Here is a 19,515-nt window from a genome sequence, read left to right as displayed (position 1 = left end):
ACACACTTTAATCTGGGATGACAATGCATTACGTTCTCAGCAAGCAGAGCTTCCTGGGTTTTAAATTATAACACCTGTAAATAATTCACCTGCCCTGGTTCTGAAAAGGTTAATGAGGTAATTCAACATGCACATGGACAGCATTAAAGCACATCAACATTGTTCAGACTGAGGGACCTCCTTATCCCGACCTAAGGCAATGGATGTCCGGCAGATTCGTCATTCCTACAGATGGAAAGAAGGATTGACTTATCTTCCTCGTGACGGGAACATAGAAGATGAATTTGATTCATGTTACATTAGCTCCAGCTACAGAGCATTTACAACCATCCACTGGTTATTTCCTGCTATTGGCTGGTTGCACCTGTTCCTCTTCTTTCGTTCCATGTCAGTGGAGGTGACATCAACTTTCCCTTTTTTAAAGACACACACATTATCATTATAAATTCCATCAAAAGTAGCCTTAAAAACCATGTGGAGCTCCTGAGATAATACGTCAACACAGTCCAAAAATGTAAAGTTCCAGACCATGAAGCAGAGACAGACAGCAGGGAAAATAAAACAAACCAGTAAGTTCTTAATTTCGTTGTTCTCATGACAATGACAATAAAGTTTCTGATTCTGATTCTGATTCTTTTCTTTATACTGGTTGAAGTTCTGGGTTTCCATAAGTGAACCATGTTCTACATAATATGTAATCTCCCAATTTCCTTGAAGCCTACATTGATTATTCTTAGTTGACATGGGCAGTGGTTGTAGCGCAAGTATATTTAAATGAACGAGGGGGAATTTTACAAAAAAAGTTCAAATAGTTAAGGATTTAAAGGATCTGCAGTGTGTGGATTGTTCAAGAAATCGAATCACATGTGAAATATTTAGGCTATGTGACTGTAACCTCTTCATATCAAAATCCCTCGACATTAGATTGTCCAGATTCGAGAGAGCTTCTGCAGCAGCTATCCCTAATAAAATTCATTCAGGTGTGTTTCATTTGCGTTCCACAAAGCAGCTTCACTGTCTGAAGATTATGTATTTGCTGACTGCGAGGAGGGGATCATTTCAGAGGCCACTGCTTGCTGGTGTGGAAAATCACTGTTAAAAATTCCGCATCGAGAAGCAAAATAAACACGCAGACATCCATCAATTACCTTTTCTTTGGGGATTTTTCCCCCCCTGCTCAGTGGTAGAATGGAGGTATCATTTTCATAGCACAAGCGAATGCCTCATATTTTTTTTTTTTCCATATAGCGTGGCTTTAGAATGCATCTGATTTCTGAAGAGCATTTGCGATCATCCATTTCCATCTATGTCTCACAATCGCCCTTGCTCCTAGTTTTCCAAATAAATATGAAGATGATGATTGATATTTTTTTTTCAGAAGGAGACATAGTGATGGTTGGATCACAGATAAATAAAATACTAACTTGACAGTGGCACGACAAGCCTAACAAGAAAAGTATCGGCTTCAAGTGCAAAAAGAAATGCTTAAAATCAAAATATTCAGTTTGGTGTTCCTTTTGTAAGAAATTGTAACATCTAATTTAGTTGTCAGAATTTCAAAATGCAGTTCCCTTAAATTTTCCTTCACTTTGCTTCGGAATTGTTTATTATAATTTATACATTAGTGTTAATAATGGCACAGATTCTGATATATAGTGTTTTTCTTCCTTAGAAGTACGGGAAACTGTATGAACGTTGTATATGTTTGTAATTCCAGTGTGATGTGCTTCATCAGGCAACATGCATGCCTTACCTAATCATGACCCCATGTCTAGGTTGGTGCTACAGCAGCAGAGGACTTTTGCAACTTTCATCTAGTTTAATTAAGTACATTTTGTTTAAACAGCTACATTCTTCTTTTATTTTTACTTATTCATTTGTTTTTTGCTCTCTTGTTTTCAGCAAATACATCTATTCTGGAACCACAGGGCCAAAGAAAAGCAAAGCTCACTGTAAGTCATCATGGTGCAAAATTTGGCGTCTCTTTATCAGTGGTTTTCAAACAATATTTTTCTTTTTCCAGTTACTGTACCAAACCAGCGCACACTCGCCCCCAGATGGGTGTGGTCACTGCAAAGTTGACCCTGATCCAAAATGTGTCAGTCAAGCCAAATGGTTAACAGTCTAAACATACAGAAATGGATGTCACAGTAATGCAGTAGTGACCAATGTCACTTCACAACTGGATCATCAGCTGACTGTGGCCTCTCTGTGCAGTGTTTGCATGTTCTCCCTGTGTCTGCGTGGGTCCTGTCCAAAGTTCCCTCTAATTTTTCATGTGTCTGAGCGAACACACAAACTCCCTGAGCGGACACTTGAACCACAGTGAGCAACAGCAATAAAGCTCTGACTTGTATTATGAGTCTGTGGTCTGGGAGAGAGTCTTGACTCTCTTGTGAAAGACTTGTGTACATTATTGCTATTATAAGCTATCCATGACTGAGATAAGAATAAATAACACTTATATACACACAGAGTCCCTTTTTCACTCCAGGCAACTGAGGATAGTGTGATACAATGAGACCACAGCTTCAGCAAGCAGTGCCATCTGTAGGTTCAGCCACTGCAGGCTGGAGATAATAGCTTTTTCTCTTTTTTTTTTTTGAAGGCATCTGAAAGGCCAATTATGCTGAGATGTTATCAGTCAGCGTCTCTTACAGAACAATGGCTTGTGTCAGATATCCACATGTGTGCAATAAACCCCGGCACACATGCGTGGAGGTATGTGGCCACACGCATAAAATACACACACCGGATACATATCTGATAGGATTTAATTGAATATTCCCCACCACACTGTCTCGTGCTGAACATGAGAAGCTCTGTATCTGCGTCTGCTATCTCACAGCTCCCTTTCTCACTGGTGGTGCCACAGCACACACATAGCTTTGTGTTTCTGCAATTGTGAGGACTTCTACAGATACAACTTTCCCAACCAAAATATTAACTGAAGAGTGCAATGGAGAATTGCAGTGACTGACGTCTTTTATCTCAATAGGTTAGTCAATATAATACTGGAATATTTAAGCATGTAAGCCACCATTTAAATTGCCTGTTCAACCAACCAAGGTTTATAACCATACAGTATGGAGCGTTCGTGATGCATTAGTACATTTGTAATTGATCATTTCTTCTACAGTAAAACACATTAGTATGTAATTCATAAACAACATTTTTTTTCCAGATTAACAAGTTCATATATATTATATGTAATAACAGTATTTGCATGGTTCATATGTAGCAGATTCCCAATTTCTAAACTTAATATTCATGTGCAAACAACTAGGAAGTGTTAAGAGAGATAAGAGGTAACTCTTTATTGTCATTGCACAGTCATACCAATAATGCACAATAGTACAACAAAATTGGAAACTGTCCCATGTCAGAACCATTACAGCACGCAATGGTTCATAGCTGGAGTACTTCAAAAGTTACTGTTTATAAAGCATTACTACTACATTAGTAATACTTTATAAAGTAGGCAAGTACTAATACCTCACCAATGCTTCTATATTATCCAACACTATATCCAACACTGTTATCCAACTACTAAATATTCAGTACAATAAAGAAAATGCAGTATGTGCCTTACTAGCAGTTCATCACAGCAGTTGACAAGTTAGTAATGTTGAATTAAATGTTTTATGGTGACTTCAACTTAAATGAACAATTAAACCCCCAAACAGTCTTTTAAAGAACTGACATGTTGACTTTCTCTGGTCTTTACAAAGCAGGCAGCACATAAACACACTCGCAGTGATGCCTCTGTGTAATTTGCAGCGTGATGTCACATGAAAGCTACCTCCAACATGCATTCAACAATACAGACATCTACAAGCTTACACACAGAATAATGGCCACCATTCATCTCCAAAGCTATTCAAAAGCCCGCTGCATTTGGACAAGTGCCCCTGTTGTATTTAGAGTTGAAGAGCTCGTTTGATGTTTTGTTTATCCTGTTTAATTTGTCATAATGAAAGGTTACCAGCTGATTCAACAGAGAACAGAGAGGTTTTTTTCTAAAGAGCCATGATTGATTTCTTCTATCCGCCCTCCTCTTGCTGCGAAAAAAATTACTTTTCACTTGGATAGAAGAATGGATACTAGAGCAGAAAAGAGCAACTGAAGACATTATAAAAAGATAAAAGAAGCGTTCATCCATGGATAATGTGTTAAAAAAAACCAAAAAAAAAAATAACCTGAAAGCCCCTGAAAGCCACATATGTGTATGATGAAGCTGACATGTGCAGGCTTGCGGAAGAAAGGATTAAGGGGGGAAAACAGAGGTGTGGGAGTGAATCACGCTGTGCTTTTCTCAGTAGTCAAAGGCCCCTGGACAGGCAGGAATGGACAGTCAGTGGTCACTGGCAGCATGTTGATGTGGATCTAAAATAAAATGTGTCTTTCTGAGGTTTCTCCAACTATCTGGCCTGACTCTGGAAAGCTGTGCGTGCAAGTGTGTCACTTTTCTCAATCAATATCAGCAGCCTGGATGTTGTTGTTGTGTTTTGGTGTTCGGTTTGCCAGTCAGCCATCTGATGAACATGTCAGTAACTGAAATGCCTAGATAGGGGCACTAAATCTTTGTCTAATAAAATTGGAAATGTATTGGTGACACCCCATTAGCCTAATTGTATTAAAAGGAGTGGTTCTCAGAAAAAAAGAGAACTTCTGGTTGCAGCTGAGTTGACAGGTGCAAGATTTTTAGCTTGCTGGAGTCAGCACCATTCCACTCTAAATGATTTCCATCTCAGCCAATAATGGCATTCATTTCTTCCAAGCTAGCTTAAAGCAAATGGGACATTTTGTTGAAGAGAAAAGAAGAAAATGGATCATGCAAGAAGGAAATGGAACAAAGTCTGAGAAACTAGAGCAGGAAATAAAAGTGCCCTGCACAAAGTGCAGTTTAAACGTGATCAAAGAACTATGCTTACCTTTGCAAATTCATACTGATGATGACATTAAAAGCAGAGATTCCTACACATTATTTACACACACCCAAGCCTTTGTAGATCATTGTTGTAGACCTCCAGCTAAATATAAAGTATATGCATATTTATGATAGGGATCATGGGATCCAGACTTCTAATAGTTTTATACACAAATCATTTGGTTTGACTTAGAAATTCTCAACATATGAAATGTGTTTTAGGTGGATGATGCAAAACTACCACAACACTAGTAATATCAACAGTATTATCTTAATGAGACTTTTTAATAAAACATATACAATACTTGGTCATAATTAAAGGCATGACTTTTACCAGACAGAAAGTATTTTATGCATTTTATAGCATGTTTATTATCATGCTTATTTGCATGTTTTTTGTTTTTTTAAGGACACAGGATTTTGTTTCTTATTTTCAGTTTTTAAGAGACAAACTTCCAAAACAAGGCCATCATTCAACATGACATATGATCTGAAATCAAATTTGAATAAACAGTGAAAGATTGCTATTTTCACACTCTCATAAATTTCCCTTTTCCTCAGTCTGATGGAAACGCATATACAAACAAAGCTTTCTCTCTATAAAGTAAACATGCCTTTGGTAGATTCATCAGCCACTCACAAACACACACACACACACACACACACACACACACACACACACACACACACACGGGATAGAAGCTTTGGGCGTCTGCTGCTGACTCAGGTCTGTATATTGAAAAACTAATGTTTAAAGCTCCAAATCCCTTGAGGTAGAACTGATACATTATTTATCTATTTTGTTCTCTTACAACTGATGGATCTTAAGAACACCAAACATGTTGTGACTTGCTTTGTGTTGAAGAACGTTTTTATAGGATACAATTTAATATTCTGTGTTTGATGCAGGGATTCTGATCCTACTGTAGTAGTAAATGTTTACAGTTTTCTGGCTGGCGAGCCCCATGTGGTACGTCTGTGTGTTGTTTCATATTCTCACATCATTGGATTTTTTTTCCCAAAGGCTGTTTTGAAGAACATATAGATTTTTTTTTTTTAGTTTAAGGATAATGGCTTTTTGCTCATCTGTTTTACTGCACGCCATCAGCCTGGGTTCCCAGTTAACAAATTAGCATGCTAAATCAGTGTAACTGACAAACAATGGACAGCAGCTAACACAACAGCATGACATCTAACCATAGTTTGTTTCCAATAGCAAGTTTCTGATATTCATAATCTGGGAATACTATATTCTCTGCATTTTTTCATCCAGTATTAGACTAAACTTCTTTTCAGGTTGATTTAAAACTCTAGATTCTTAGATTGAAAATATTCTTCATGAAAGTGCTTCTTTTTCCAAAAAGAGAGCAAGTTGTCAAACACTTGTACAAATATTTGACAGTCCATAGTACTAACGCGAGACAGGAACTGAGCAGAGACAAAATACACACACATCACAGCAGGAGGCAGGATTTGAACCCGTGCAAATGACAAGGATGCAGTGCTGGAAACTTAGTCCAATGACAGCTAAGCCCACAGGGGACGACCATGAAAGCAGCTGCAGATACTTGTGATGCTTAGTTTGAACATGAAAAGCTTTGATAGCCCAAATCCCCATAACATTTGAAGAAATTACTCTAATATAAATGTCTATAACAGAAATTAACTGTAATCCTGGAAAAAAATAACGATACAATATTCCCAGAGAGAAATCAGGATTTATTTTGTGTCTTTTTACAAAACAACCTACAAAGAAATGCAAAAGATCCCTAAACACAACAGTTCATCCTCAATTACATTACTGTGGTGAAAGCTTGCTCACTTTTTAACTGTTATTTCCAATAAACACATTTCTGATAAACCCACTATAAAACGTAGGTCATGTGAAAGGTGAAGAGGGTAAGTAGCAACCAGGTACTGCTATTTAAATGCACTCGATTTATAATCGGCAAGTGTCGTGGCCTCTGTAACAGCAGATGTTTGGCGGTTTGCTCGTCGAGAGCTTCAGGTGTGTGTTAACACAATGGCACAATCTTCCCAGGAGTGGACATTTTAGAGAATTCCCCACACCTCAGCCTCAGGTAGAAAGTTCTTAACATTACAATTAAAAAAAAAACACCCTGAACAAGTATTGCTTGTTTGGAAATGCTGCCAGGAGAAAACCCCTCTTAAGCACAGCTTAGGTTTCCAGCTTAGGTTTGAACCATAAGATTTATGGAGCAAGAGATGCGCAGATGTTTGGCTGTGCACAGCGCCATGTTTGGTGAAAACCAAAGACAGCATATCATCAAATGCCAATAGTCAACCATGGCGGTGGAGGGATAATGATTTGGAGTCCAGGTCTGTCCTAATTGGGTCATACAACAGGATATTAATCCAAGGACAACAGAATGGCTAAAAAAATGTTAGTTCCATGGATTTAGGGCTGGGCCATATTATATCTTTCACAGTAATACCGGTACAATGTTAGGCAATGATAAGAAAATGAAATGTCGCCATAGAATATGGGTAAAACATGCATGCGCAGTGCCTTTGTTTTCATACGGTCATACTCACGGTGTGGAAAAAGCATGGCAGTGACAGAGAATGAGCAGGGGCGAAAGCAGATCGTTGAATGAAACAGATGAACCAGAATTGGTTTGTGAAAATGGTGGAACTTCTGTGGTGTGGAACTGATTTGGTTTTCGCCCGTCAGATACACACCTAAGCACAATTTTCTAGAACATGCAAGTGGGCCATCGTGGCAAAAAGCAGAAACCAACAAGTACTCCCTGTAAAAGCAGCTGCTTGCTTAAATTAACATAAACTGATGGGGGTTTGCACTAATAAAGTTGTGGAGTTGTAAATTCTTTTGTCTCTCGTCAATTATATTGTCAGTTATGTCGTTATCGCAAATTTTCAAATATATATTGTGATAAATATTTTTGGCCATATTGCCCCGCCCTGCTTGGATTAATAACAATTAAAACCTGAACAATGTTAAAGAAAGAGATAACTGTCAAAAATTCAACATCTAGCAGCTTAAAACCACTTAACGGTGGATCAATATAGCCTCTAGTGTGTCCACAGTATAGAATGAGAGGAGCAAACATAGTGTATTCTAATGGACATGTCACATGGACAAAACCCACAGAAAGTGAAAGAAATACCAGCACTCATGGATACTTATTCTACTGCTCCTTTCTGTTAAGGCCAAACACCCAGAGCAGGATTTAGGAGTTTTTAAATTGCACTACAACTTTGCATTCTACTGTCAAGCAGCGAATACATGATGATGATTTATATGGGGAAGCTATGCATTCTCAGCATGATGCAGTCAGTATTAAAACACATATATACATCATAGCTGAGCACATGAGGATTAAGGAGGCATCAGTATCTCAGAGCACAACAATTTTTAAACATTCACTATTTAGCTCCGCTGTGTGGTAGGTCTTCATTCTAGGACAGTGAATGCAACTTTCATTTAAAGGTAATTTGGCCTCCAGCTCTGCTGTTACCTTAATGATATCAAAAGGTAATTTTGGTATTGGTAGTGTTTTTTATTTATTTCCTTTTTTGCTTAATTCTTCCTTGTGTAATTCTTTCCTCTTGCCTCAAACATTTCGTGCAGGTTGTTTGCGTTTTAATGTCTTCTAGGTCTTAGGTGGTTAAATTTATTATCTCAGTAATTACTTCCCCCCCCCCCCTTATTAGCAAGTGTGGAGCAATGTGCCACAATGATGCACACCAGAAAAAAGTGAAAATAATGTCGCTGTAACTCACCACATTTATCACCACACTCGAAGCAGGGTTGCATCAGAAAACAATCTCCATAGAAAATTGCCCAAATGCAAGATTATTATCAATTAGATCAACAGAACATATTTTTCCTTTACAAAATTAAAGGTCTTTATGCTGGTTTGTCTTTCTCTAGTTGTTTTCATTTATTTGTATCCCTTCATTTTTATTTGCCCATCTTTCTTTTCTACAAATCCCATGTCTGCTGCTTATTTCAGGCTCTGTGCAAATTAGGATTTATTTGTCCACTCTGTTATCTTTATCTAGCCTTGCCTCCACAAATTTCTGTTTATGTTTGCTCATCTGTCTTTCCTTGCTTAAAATATACATCATTCTTTTATTTGGTAACTATCAAGTCATCCGTAAAGATATCTATCCTCATCCTTTTCTCTCCCGGCATGCTCAGAAATTCAAGAGCATATTTTCTTCTTGTCATCTTTTATAAGTCACTTTATCACTGCGGTGTACCAAGTTTATATCCTCTCTTCACTTTACTGCTCATTCATACAAACTTTTCTTGTTCTTTGTTTTCCAAAGATATGATCTGTATTTTTCTTTTTTTAATTGTCATTTGTAGTATCCCTTTCCCTCCCAGTAATATTTAAATGCACAAATAACACCTTTTCATATAGATTAAAGTGCCATAGCAGTGACAATCATTTCCATAAAATTTATTTTCCCAAATTAAATGGTTGTATTTTTTTTTTTTTAAATAATTGCAACTAAATTTATTCTTCGGTCAAAACAGGCAAACTATCCCTCGAATTAAAAATAAGCCGATGTGTTGCTGCGTTTACATGATGTATAAAAGCTGTTTTCTATTGTAAAGCACATGTTTTCAATCATGAGGAGTATAATACTTTCTTACTGCATCTATAGTATATCTAATATCTACTAATTTCATTTCTGTTTCTAGCTGGATGTATGAATGACGGGATTAATGGATTTGTGAATTCTCAGCGTTGGTAAGTGAAAGCTAACCTTCAGCTGAGAGGACAGTAAATGAAAATGTTTTCAAACCTCTCTGTGATGGTCATCAAAACAAATCACATTTCACAATCCTGCATCTGTTTACACAAAGCAATTTTTCACTCTAGTTTGTATCCATACGATTATGCTTGCTACTACAGCTGCTACTTGCTGTTTCCAGTCAATATAAATCCAAACTAGCATGCATGTATCAATGCACAAGCGACCAAAACCCTTGTTGATATAGATTTATAATTGAACAAATGTCAATGAAAGCTTTTGTGGAGCTGCACTCTCCTCCTGTGCAGCTTTTTCCATCAACTTTGTTTGCTCTGAATGTTGTGTCTAAAAATTTCTCCACCTATTTTTAATGAAATGCATTTCAGGTGCAGTTATTCTATTGTATCTTCTATTATCTTTCAATGCTACAGCTCTGGTTTGTTTGAAGAAGTTTCTAAAAGCTTATATCCACAGAAGAGAGTGGATCAACACATAGCTGTACACCTCTGGGAAACCATAAAAGGTTTTTTGTCATATAGTTTTCAACCACATTTGTTTCCTACATACTATGTTTCAATAGTTATGAGCTTGTTGACCTTTAAAGTCAAATTTCCCATCTATGCATTTACACATATACGTATTGCATTTTTTTATGCTGTCTTTTATGTTATCTTTATCAGTGTGTAATGATGTTGAAAAAATAGATTGTCATGTTTTCAAAGAAGCTTGCAAATTTGACCTTAGAACAGAAGAAGCTTCTCGGATGAGAGGTGAAACGTCTTCAAGCAACTTAAAGAAGTTCAGACGCTTTTCTTTGCAAGCTCCTTAGACTACGATGACCTGGATGACTGAGAACCTTCACAGACATTGTCATGTTTTGTCTTGCTTTAATACTTCATTGTGTTTCTTGGCAAAGCATCTTCATCCTTTTGAAATGCAGAAATTAAAAGTTTTACTTGTAATATTTATTTTATGATCATCAAGAGAAGCAGGATTCAGGATTTAATTATTAATGCTTGCATTTCCAGAAATATTTAAACATTTGGTTAACACAGCAGAGTGTAAATGTTTTCTCACATATCACAAATTGTTACTCCAAACTGACTCAAAGGATTACTTATAGGGGAGCCTATATATTTCCTTTTGATTTCTGTTGTATGTGTTAGCTTCATTTCTCTGTGATATTCCCTTAGCCTTGGGCCAACTTAAGTAAAAACTGGCTCATCTTACTCACCTCTCCTCTACGGTAAACTGTTGACTGCTGGTTTATTTTTGCGTCTCCATAACTATCACTGTCTCTGCTCATATTCTCATTTCATCTTATTCCAGCTTCCAATTACAATTTGGATGTTTACATGATGCCAGCTAATGAAGTGGACATGGAATTAGTCATTCTCTACCTTATTTGCCAATCACTCCCTCCCTCAACCCCTCATTAAGCATCTTATTTACCAAACTCCTCCCTCATTCAATCACTAATTCATTTTCCTTCGTATTCATCTGCTTCCTAGCCCTGTTTGTCCTCCCCCACTGTTTGAGTATACTGGCTGTGCTGCAGTTCTGCAATCTAGAATCTCATAAGTAACACTTTCTATAGTGATTCAGTGCTTCTTTTCACTCACCCTATTCAGTGTCTGAATGTGTCGTCCTCCCTTTTCTTGTTGGCTGTCTTTTTCCAGTATGGCATTACCTTCCTATCTTTCTAATTCAGCCTCCATTTACCTGTGCTTTGGAACGTTTCCATCTGACTCACGATACTCCAAATTTATTTCAGTTATTTTTAGCCACACAAAATTTGCCCTCCAATTTAATTTTGTAATCGATGTACTTTAAATTGCATCCCTTGGTGTATCCACATTTACTCAATATTTAAACATTAGAATATGTTTTTTGGTCTCTGTCAGCACAATGCTGGGAAATAAAAGGGAAGTGAAGTGAAATGAGGAAAACTGGCGAAGTACACCATGTAATATTTTTGATAACAGCCATGGCTGAGTTGTTTATTTGCTTGTGTAGGTGAGCAAATCTGTTAGCATATTTGTGCCAAATTAATCGCCTGTCAAATGCATTAATTTAAAGACAGGCAAAGGGGTGAATGAGGGAAATGAACGGGTGGTTGCTACAGAGAAGCAGATCTTTGTTTTCTCAAAGCAATTTAAATTTTAGGAATGCACAGGGGGAGCTTTGTTGTTACCCCACAGTTTTAACAAAGTAAATCCTTTAAGTGGTTAAGCTTAAAAAGTTTTTGCAGCTAGCAGGGGAAACCTACTGCCCCTCACCTTCCTCTTCTGGACTTCAATCAGAGGCATCACTCTCAGCTGCCTCTCTCCCTGTGTTTCTGTGTACATGTGCATGTGGGTGTATTTTTGTCAATTTGTATGCATGACACAGACTATTATCTGGCTTCTGCCTATCAACCTTGGTTAGTTCCAATCTCCTACTATCACCACAGGACACACGCGCACACACACACACACGCACACACACAATAGGTCAACAACTTCCTGTTACAATTTCATTGCTGGTAGGAAAGATGGCCTGCTTGGCCCAGGGGTAAAAGGGAATAATTTATCACTCACCTACATGTTTAGACTAAATGAAAAACACAATTTTCCCCAACCAACCAGTGCTTTTGTTGTCACAGTGGAGTACTATGCAGAGTATGTCCACCAGTTCTCTCAGTCACCTACTGACTCCAGAACAGCTCAGATATATGTGCCTTCATTTATTTAAAATTAAATGTTGCCTCTAAATGTAATCTGGCCGGCGATTACTGTCCACATACATCTAACTGAGAAAGCAAAATCCTTCTATTTAATGAAATTTCCACTAATGGTAATGGTAAGTTTATTTAAGATATTTGATTATACTTGAACTCAATGTCCTTAACACCAAAGATAAAACCATGAAACTCTAAGTAGGTTTACAGTCTTAAAGGAAAATACAAGGTAACATACACATTTGCATTCACACAAACACATAAACTTACACACAATTATGTGTGTGCATACATGTGTGTGTGTGTTTTTAATGTATGCACAAATGTAACTGATCTCAGGTCTGCAGGCAGCTTGTTTCAAAGAACAAGGCCACATTAACTTAAAGCGCACGCAAGAAACTCAGATCCATGACCTGAGAGGTGTAGCTGTGTGATAAACTCAAGTCAGAGATGTACAAATGAGCGCTTTATAAACCAAAGGAAGGATTTTAAAGGTAATTCTTCATTAAACCTGTAAGACTGGCTGCTCCATTCTGAATGAGCTGAAGTCATCTTACTGTTGATTTGGAAAATCCTGCAAATAGAGCATCACAGTTGTTTAACCTGCTAAAGTCAATTTAAGATATGAATTTCCCAACTTTTCTGACAGAAGCACTTCTGGTACCCATAAAACGTTTTTCAAAACTGAGATCCCCATCCAAAAAACCCAAAGGTTTCTGATTCGTTACCTGTATTTCAGAGACAGGAATCATGAATTAAAAATAAAAAAAACTCAAACTGTCAATCTTTGACCTTTTGAACAAACAACACATATTTCTGTGTCGTCTCTGTCAGTTCTAAAATGTTTCTGGACATCATTCAGTTAATGTCATCAATGAAGCTTAGTTTGTTAACAGAGGTTAGATTGTAAGACTGCAACTACAACTGTGTATCATCTGCATAAGAAAGTGATATTATCTCTGATGCTCTCATAAACGTATAGATTTCTCAACTCTATATATGTTTGTAATGTAAGACCTATGTTTCTTTCATTTGCTTTTGCTTCTCCTTGATTTTACTTTAGCAGGCAGAGACTGAGGACTCTTAGTATTTTTGCTTTTCCACAGCCATTCATGCAGCCATCTTAAAAAAATCTATTGAACTCATACAGCTGTGTATCATTAGACTCATCAAAACATTGTTTTCTGTAGTGCTAGTTACTACAAACAGTGTTAAATTCTGGTGATTTCTTTGTAACCATATTCCTGCAAGAACAGAGGACGAGATGGAGATATGAGAACATGCTGACCACTTTGAAATGATGTCATAACTGAGATGTAACACAATTTTGAATATTTATACATTTGAGCAATAAAGATGTATTGCCTGTTCTATAATGCACGCTTTCTTCTTTTCCTGCTGTATGTTATTCGTCTCTAGTTAGATCCTAATACTCGTCTTTCTGCGGAGGACAGTAGGTGAGACGAGTGCCAAAGAATACAGATGAGAGAAGGTGAGATTAGAGGTCGGAAACAGACGCTGCCCACCAAGACTGTTAATCGCATTTTTCACACTGCTGCAGGGCCACGGGGAGCATACAACATCGACATTGAAAAAAGTGAGGAATTTAGTCTTTGACCCCAGCTACCAAAGCATATTTATCTGTGTGTGTCTTGTGGTGACAAACCAGAGCACTTTCTGCACAAATAATTTTCCCAGTGGAAATTTATTTTTGAATAGTGATCTATCAATCAAGGGTAATCTATAAACACAAAAACAATGCTGGAAGTTATAGGAAAAAGAAAGTTAATGTAATGCTAGAGCTAATTATATTTCTATTCTACATAACCTGTGCCTTATGATTCTGCTGCTCACCACATAAGAGTGAAACACAAGCAAACAAAAGGCCACATGACAAAAAAAAAAATCACGTGTGTGTTGCTCCGCACATGTACTCATTTAGTATTTGCATTTGGTTATTTTTAACCATCTTTGATTTTGTTTCGTTTGTTTAAAATTGACCATTTGCTTTCATTGGGAGTATATTTTTCTTTCTACCAAAGTATTTTTGATATTTCCAGCTAAAAGAAAACCCTGAGTCAGGATCAGAACAAGCCAGGAGGACTACACTCCCCACGTGCCCCGCGAACGCCTCGGATCCCCGAGGAAGAGCTGCAGGAGAAGAATGTCAGTTTTGCTTAATCTGCTGCAAAATGACCCAGATATGCAGTGGAAAATGGATGGATGGGGAATGCACCAGTTACAGGTAAATGTAAAAGTTTAAAATATGAATTGCTGAGGGTGTTTTTGCTTGTCTGCTTAAAAAACCCCAAAAACATCACAACTTAAATTAAATGCTATGTTTATGCTTCCCGGTTTACTTATAGCTTCACGCTACCTGAAATGACCCGGCAGAGGATCTGCTTGGGTTACTGTGAAGATACAGTTAATATTTGCGATCTAAAACACAAGCTGACAGGCTGAAATCCTTTCATAATGCACTGTTTCGTTTAGTGAAGGAGAGCCGGAGATGCTCTGTGTTTTGCTTTACAATTATACGTAACTTAATGTGATGTTATGACCCTTGTTTCCTGAGTCTTCTTTGTGTCTCGATGTAATTAAGGTCATGTTTAATACATGTCATGTTGCTTTGTAATTAGGGTCCTTGCATTATAAATGTCTATATAAGCAAGTGGAAGAAGTGGAAGCAAAATCTGACACAAGCTATGCACTTTTGTTTTAGGGACAAAATGGAGGATGTGCCTGAACAGGACTGGGAGCCTGAGCTTGCTCTAGTTAGGCCTGCAGCTATGCATTATTGAGTGTGGTCCTCTGCAGGGGGTACAACACACACATCCTTACACACGGAGTCTAAGAGTTGGGAGTGAAGTCTTGCCAGCCAGCGATGCATCTTGTCTGATGAACTGCTGCTTCTTCATAAATTAGGCTGACATCAGTGGAAAGAGTAAAGGGAGAATAAATGAAGTAGAAACAGAAAACAAGGAAGTGTTGTCACACATCTGCAAATTAAGAATGGAAGAAATCTTGCAAACTTTGTTATATTGATTTCAAACACAATATCCATTCAGAACGGAAACATCTTATATATGAATCTGTTTCTTTTTTTCCTGCTCACCACATATCCATCATCATCTCCTTTTTTCATTTATTTTCCACTCATGCTTTCCCTCTTCCTCCATTTATTCTGCGTCTCTTCCTGGACCTTATTTCCTCCGGTCATTTTTCCAATTAATCTGCTTCCAATCGCAACACAAGGTGAGGATTTGCCAAACTCCTGTCCGGGCTAAAATTACTGGCATGAGTGAAGTCAGTAGTCGTAGCAATCTTCTGCCTTTTAGTACTCTTTGTTCTACCTCTGGGAGACTTTTGTGCGTCACAGTGACACAAACGCATGCTGTACACAGGACATGCCTGTTATCAATCCCAATCATTCTGACCCAAATAGACCAAAGCATGGATTAAATGCACTTGCTCAAGGGATCAAAAGGCAAAAGAGAAAGAGATGAGCTTCCTTTGGAAATAGATATGACTACAACCATTAGGAAAGATGAGACGATGGCCAAATGGCCCTCATTACATGTGCCTACTGTCTGACATTACGGGCAATATGGAGTGGCTTTTTTGCCTCGGTAACGCTGATCGATTTCGCTCTGTCCTAAATGCAACAATTACACCTTAACTTTTAAAAAGCTTAGTTGGCTGTTCCACAGTGAGGGAGAAAAAAAATCAATGTGTGATGAGGGGGCAAGAGTTTCTAGTTTGCTGTGAAGCCTTATTTAATTTATTAATGCAACTGATAGGTTTTACCCTTTAGTATTTTCCATGCATAGACCTGTGTGTTAAACAAGGGCCCCAGCTACTCAATGAAACTGTCTATTCAAACAACTTTTCCCATTACTTCTACTGCCGGCCTAATTTTAAACAGTTGACTATTGATTTAAAATTTTCTACTGATCACAGCAGGTTGGTGACAGAAATCCGACTGTGCCTGTCAGAATATGTGTTTGCCATAGTTTCCCAAGACCTTAACAAACACAGCACATCACTTCTAAACATCCCCATTACATGACATCATGCAAAGACTTTTACAGAGCAGGACAATTAAAAGGGTTAAAGTGCCCTAAATTCCGTAAATGCACTTTTTTTTGTCAGCAATGAAACAACAACAACCAGCAATTCAATTATCCCACTCTATGAATGGAGCCTTTTAGTGGCCAAAGAAGGTGGAAAATAAAGGTCCAACTTTGTATGATATGAAAGACAGAATATATACTAGCTTGAAAAAGAGTGAGCATAAGAGAGACACTGCGCTGTGAGTCTATTACACAACACAGTACAGCCCAAATAAAAGTCTAATGGGACATCACTAAACTTTAGCTACAAGAGTCTGAGCAGATCGGACAGCATAGAAGATAAGCAGCTTGTCAGTAATGCATACACCCTCCTGTGTGTTTCACCTAGATACACCCATGCACACACATGCCCACACATTATAATATACACATACACTCATGCACGTATGTGTAGAAGCATATAGCTCAGTCATGACATTGAAGTCCTCCTACACACCAGGGTAAAGGTTCAAATCCTGTTCACAACATGCATCTGAATTGATTTGTTAAAATCATTTTTTCCTTGCTGACATATTGGACACATACAACATCTAATCCATATATTTTCAGGAAAGGTTAAGACACTGTTAATAGATAAAAGATGTAGCTACCAGGCAGAAATAGACTAGTAAAACGATCAAATAACATAATGTGAATAATGCATGCTATGCACTGTATTCTTCAATTCCCCTTATACAGATTGATAGACGTCTACTTTGAAAAGCTGGTGTAGCCCCACAAGGAGGCTGCTACAGCTCATTAGCCATCATATCCTAATCATTAGACAATGTTAGTGTTGTGATAACCTTTATTGGCAGAGGGGTTTGGTGTCTGTATGCGTGTGTGGGTACATGTTTGTGGATGTGTGTCTTTAATTGTGTCCATTGGGAGTTCCAGTTTGGCTCCATGACAGAATTCCCCAATAACGGAGTTCTGAAAAGCAACAGTATGTCACACTAATGGACCATAGACCATTACTGACACATGCCTGCTTCCCCTTATTTTCCCTGTAGCATGCACACACATACACCCTAATGTTGAAATTTTTGGAGAAGAGCTTGCCTTCCCCGGGACTACATTTCTGTGTTTATCCAACTCAGTGTAAGCTCTTTTCAGCAGGACCCTTTGTACAGACAGTCTTAGGGCTTTTCACATTCACACACAAAGTGCACTTGAGCTCCATCGCAAGCTGATTAGTTCAAAAAATGATTTTTTTTCTTTTTCAAAGCAAAGAGAGCAACATCGGGCATCGAAATAAAACCGTACTGCAACGAGCTCGAAGGGACGCTGAAACTTTTAGCACTGAGGACACTGCTAAAGCAACGAGTCCTTAAAGTGCACTTATTTTTATTGTGGTGTTTGGAAGCTATAATATAGGTAAGTAGTTTTCATGTGGTACTACTCTGGGGTCTCGCCTCCGCGAATCACTACCTTATCGCGGTGTAGGGGTTTGTGTGTTGCAGGAATCCCAGGGGCTATGTTGTCTGGGGGCTCCCATTGCAAATTGATCCTGGGTGAGAGACCAGACAAAGAGTGATTCAGAAGACCCCTATGAGTGCAAGATCAAGGGAACAGTTCACCCTGCCTGGGATAGGGTTACTGGGTCCCCGCCCTGGAGGGCATAGCCTGAAAAGGGAAATGGGCCCACCCTGCACCGTGGGGCACCGTGGGGGTCGGGTGCAATGTGTGCTGGGTGGTGGCCAGGGGCAGACCCAGGACACACTGTAGAGATTATATCTCTCGGCTGGCCTGGGAATGTCTTGGTGTTTCCCGGATAAGCTGGAGGTGGTGGCCAGGGAGAGGAGCTCTGGGCTTCCCTGCTCAGGCTGCGGCCCCCGCGACCCAGCCCGGGATAAGTGGAAAAAGATGGATGGATGGACAACTGTAAGGTACACCTCTTAATAAGAACTATGGATGTAAGAAAAAAAAAAACAAGTTTAAAAAATGCTGGCCTAATAATAATAAAAAAAAAAAAAAAAAAAGGTTTAATAGAGTTCATTTTGAAAACAAAATAAATAAATAAGCCCTTAAAAACCCCTAAAATAAAATATGTTCTGACTCTCCCTTAGCTGCACTGATATTTTTTGACAGAACTGGAAACAGCAGTATGTACCAGGAGACACTCTGTGCATCACTAAATCCAAAGCCTTCATTTTCAGCAGTCCTGTTAGGCACTAATGGCAGTTGGACTGTTATTAACAGTGTGTGTGTGATAATTTAGCAGCAGCGTTTTTAACAAATGTACTTTTGTAAACTTGCTAAAGACTGCAAGTGTCACACAAACACAGAGCGGGAAAAAACACATACCGACAACTCGGTTAGCTTCAGAAATACAATATAACGAAAATAGGAACATGCATTCAATTTGGTCTTTAAAAATAGCAGCACAGTCATCAAAACACATTGCTCACTCCACTTCTGAGACTCTAAAAGGTAGCTCTGACCTCTCTTCTCCCTGACTTCTCAGTTCTAAAGCCCTTCATCTTCTCTCTCCCTCAGACTATTGCTTTTTCTCACCCTTCATCTACCTCTTCCTCCTTCCCTTTCAATAATTTTTTTCCCCCAAACCCGTCTCCCTTGCTCTAGGTTGGATTGAATTTCAAACAGGAGCTGTGATCTTTGTCGATGATTGTTTGCTACATTTTCTCAGACAAAGAAGCTTTTATGTCAAGCGCTTACCCGGAGTAGGAATTTCACAGTGCCATACTGTACATCCCAGGGCTTTGGTTGCCTTTGTCCCTTGCTGTAATTACTGCATGCTTTGGACCACAATGTACTTAACCCTATGCAACTCTCTGGAGATTCAGTCAATCTCATTAGTTACAGTCAACTCTTGGAAATGCAGCCATAAATCGCATGTGGCCTCAGTGCTGGTTTGCCCATGGCTAAATGCAGCAGAACCACCAGCACAAAGCCCCTAGTGGTTTTTTGCAAGTTTCCAATTTTACCATATAAAGTCATATATAAATATTTCGCTTTAAAATAACATGACATTTAAAATGATT

General features: G+C 38.4%; 1 protein-coding gene and 1 long non-coding RNA gene across 3 annotated transcripts in view; one reads left to right on the top strand and one right to left on the bottom strand.

Moving 5' to 3' along the window:
* Nucleotides 1-18,445, top strand: part of LOC145419675 (uncharacterized) — a 33,445-nt gene extending 15,000 nt beyond the window's left edge. Inside the window, exons 2-6 of one of the 2 annotated variants that reach the window (XR_013900987.1) lie at nucleotides 1,903-1,952; nucleotides 9,627-9,675; nucleotides 13,818-13,995; nucleotides 14,459-14,643; nucleotides 15,121-18,445. This is a non-coding gene — a long non-coding RNA (uncharacterized LOC145419675). Of the gene's footprint in view, nucleotides 1-1,902; nucleotides 1,953-5,047; nucleotides 5,658-9,626; nucleotides 9,676-13,817; nucleotides 13,996-14,458; nucleotides 14,644-15,120 lie in introns of those variants that run through there. The other variant, XR_013900986.1, reaches the window with a different exon arrangement.
* The window catches only part of nrg3a (neuregulin 3a), a 356,235-nt gene that overhangs the window by 173,945 nt on the left and 162,775 nt on the right, over nucleotides 1-19,515 (bottom strand). The gene's annotated exons all lie outside the window — the stretch shown is intronic.

Source organism: Astatotilapia calliptera, chromosome 13 (assembly GCF_964374335.1).
Source record: "Astatotilapia calliptera chromosome 13, fAstCal68.1, whole genome shotgun sequence".
Taxonomy (NCBI): domain Eukaryota; kingdom Metazoa; phylum Chordata; class Actinopteri; order Cichliformes; family Cichlidae; genus Astatotilapia; species Astatotilapia calliptera.
This window is presented reverse-complemented; position numbering and strand designations above follow the sequence as displayed.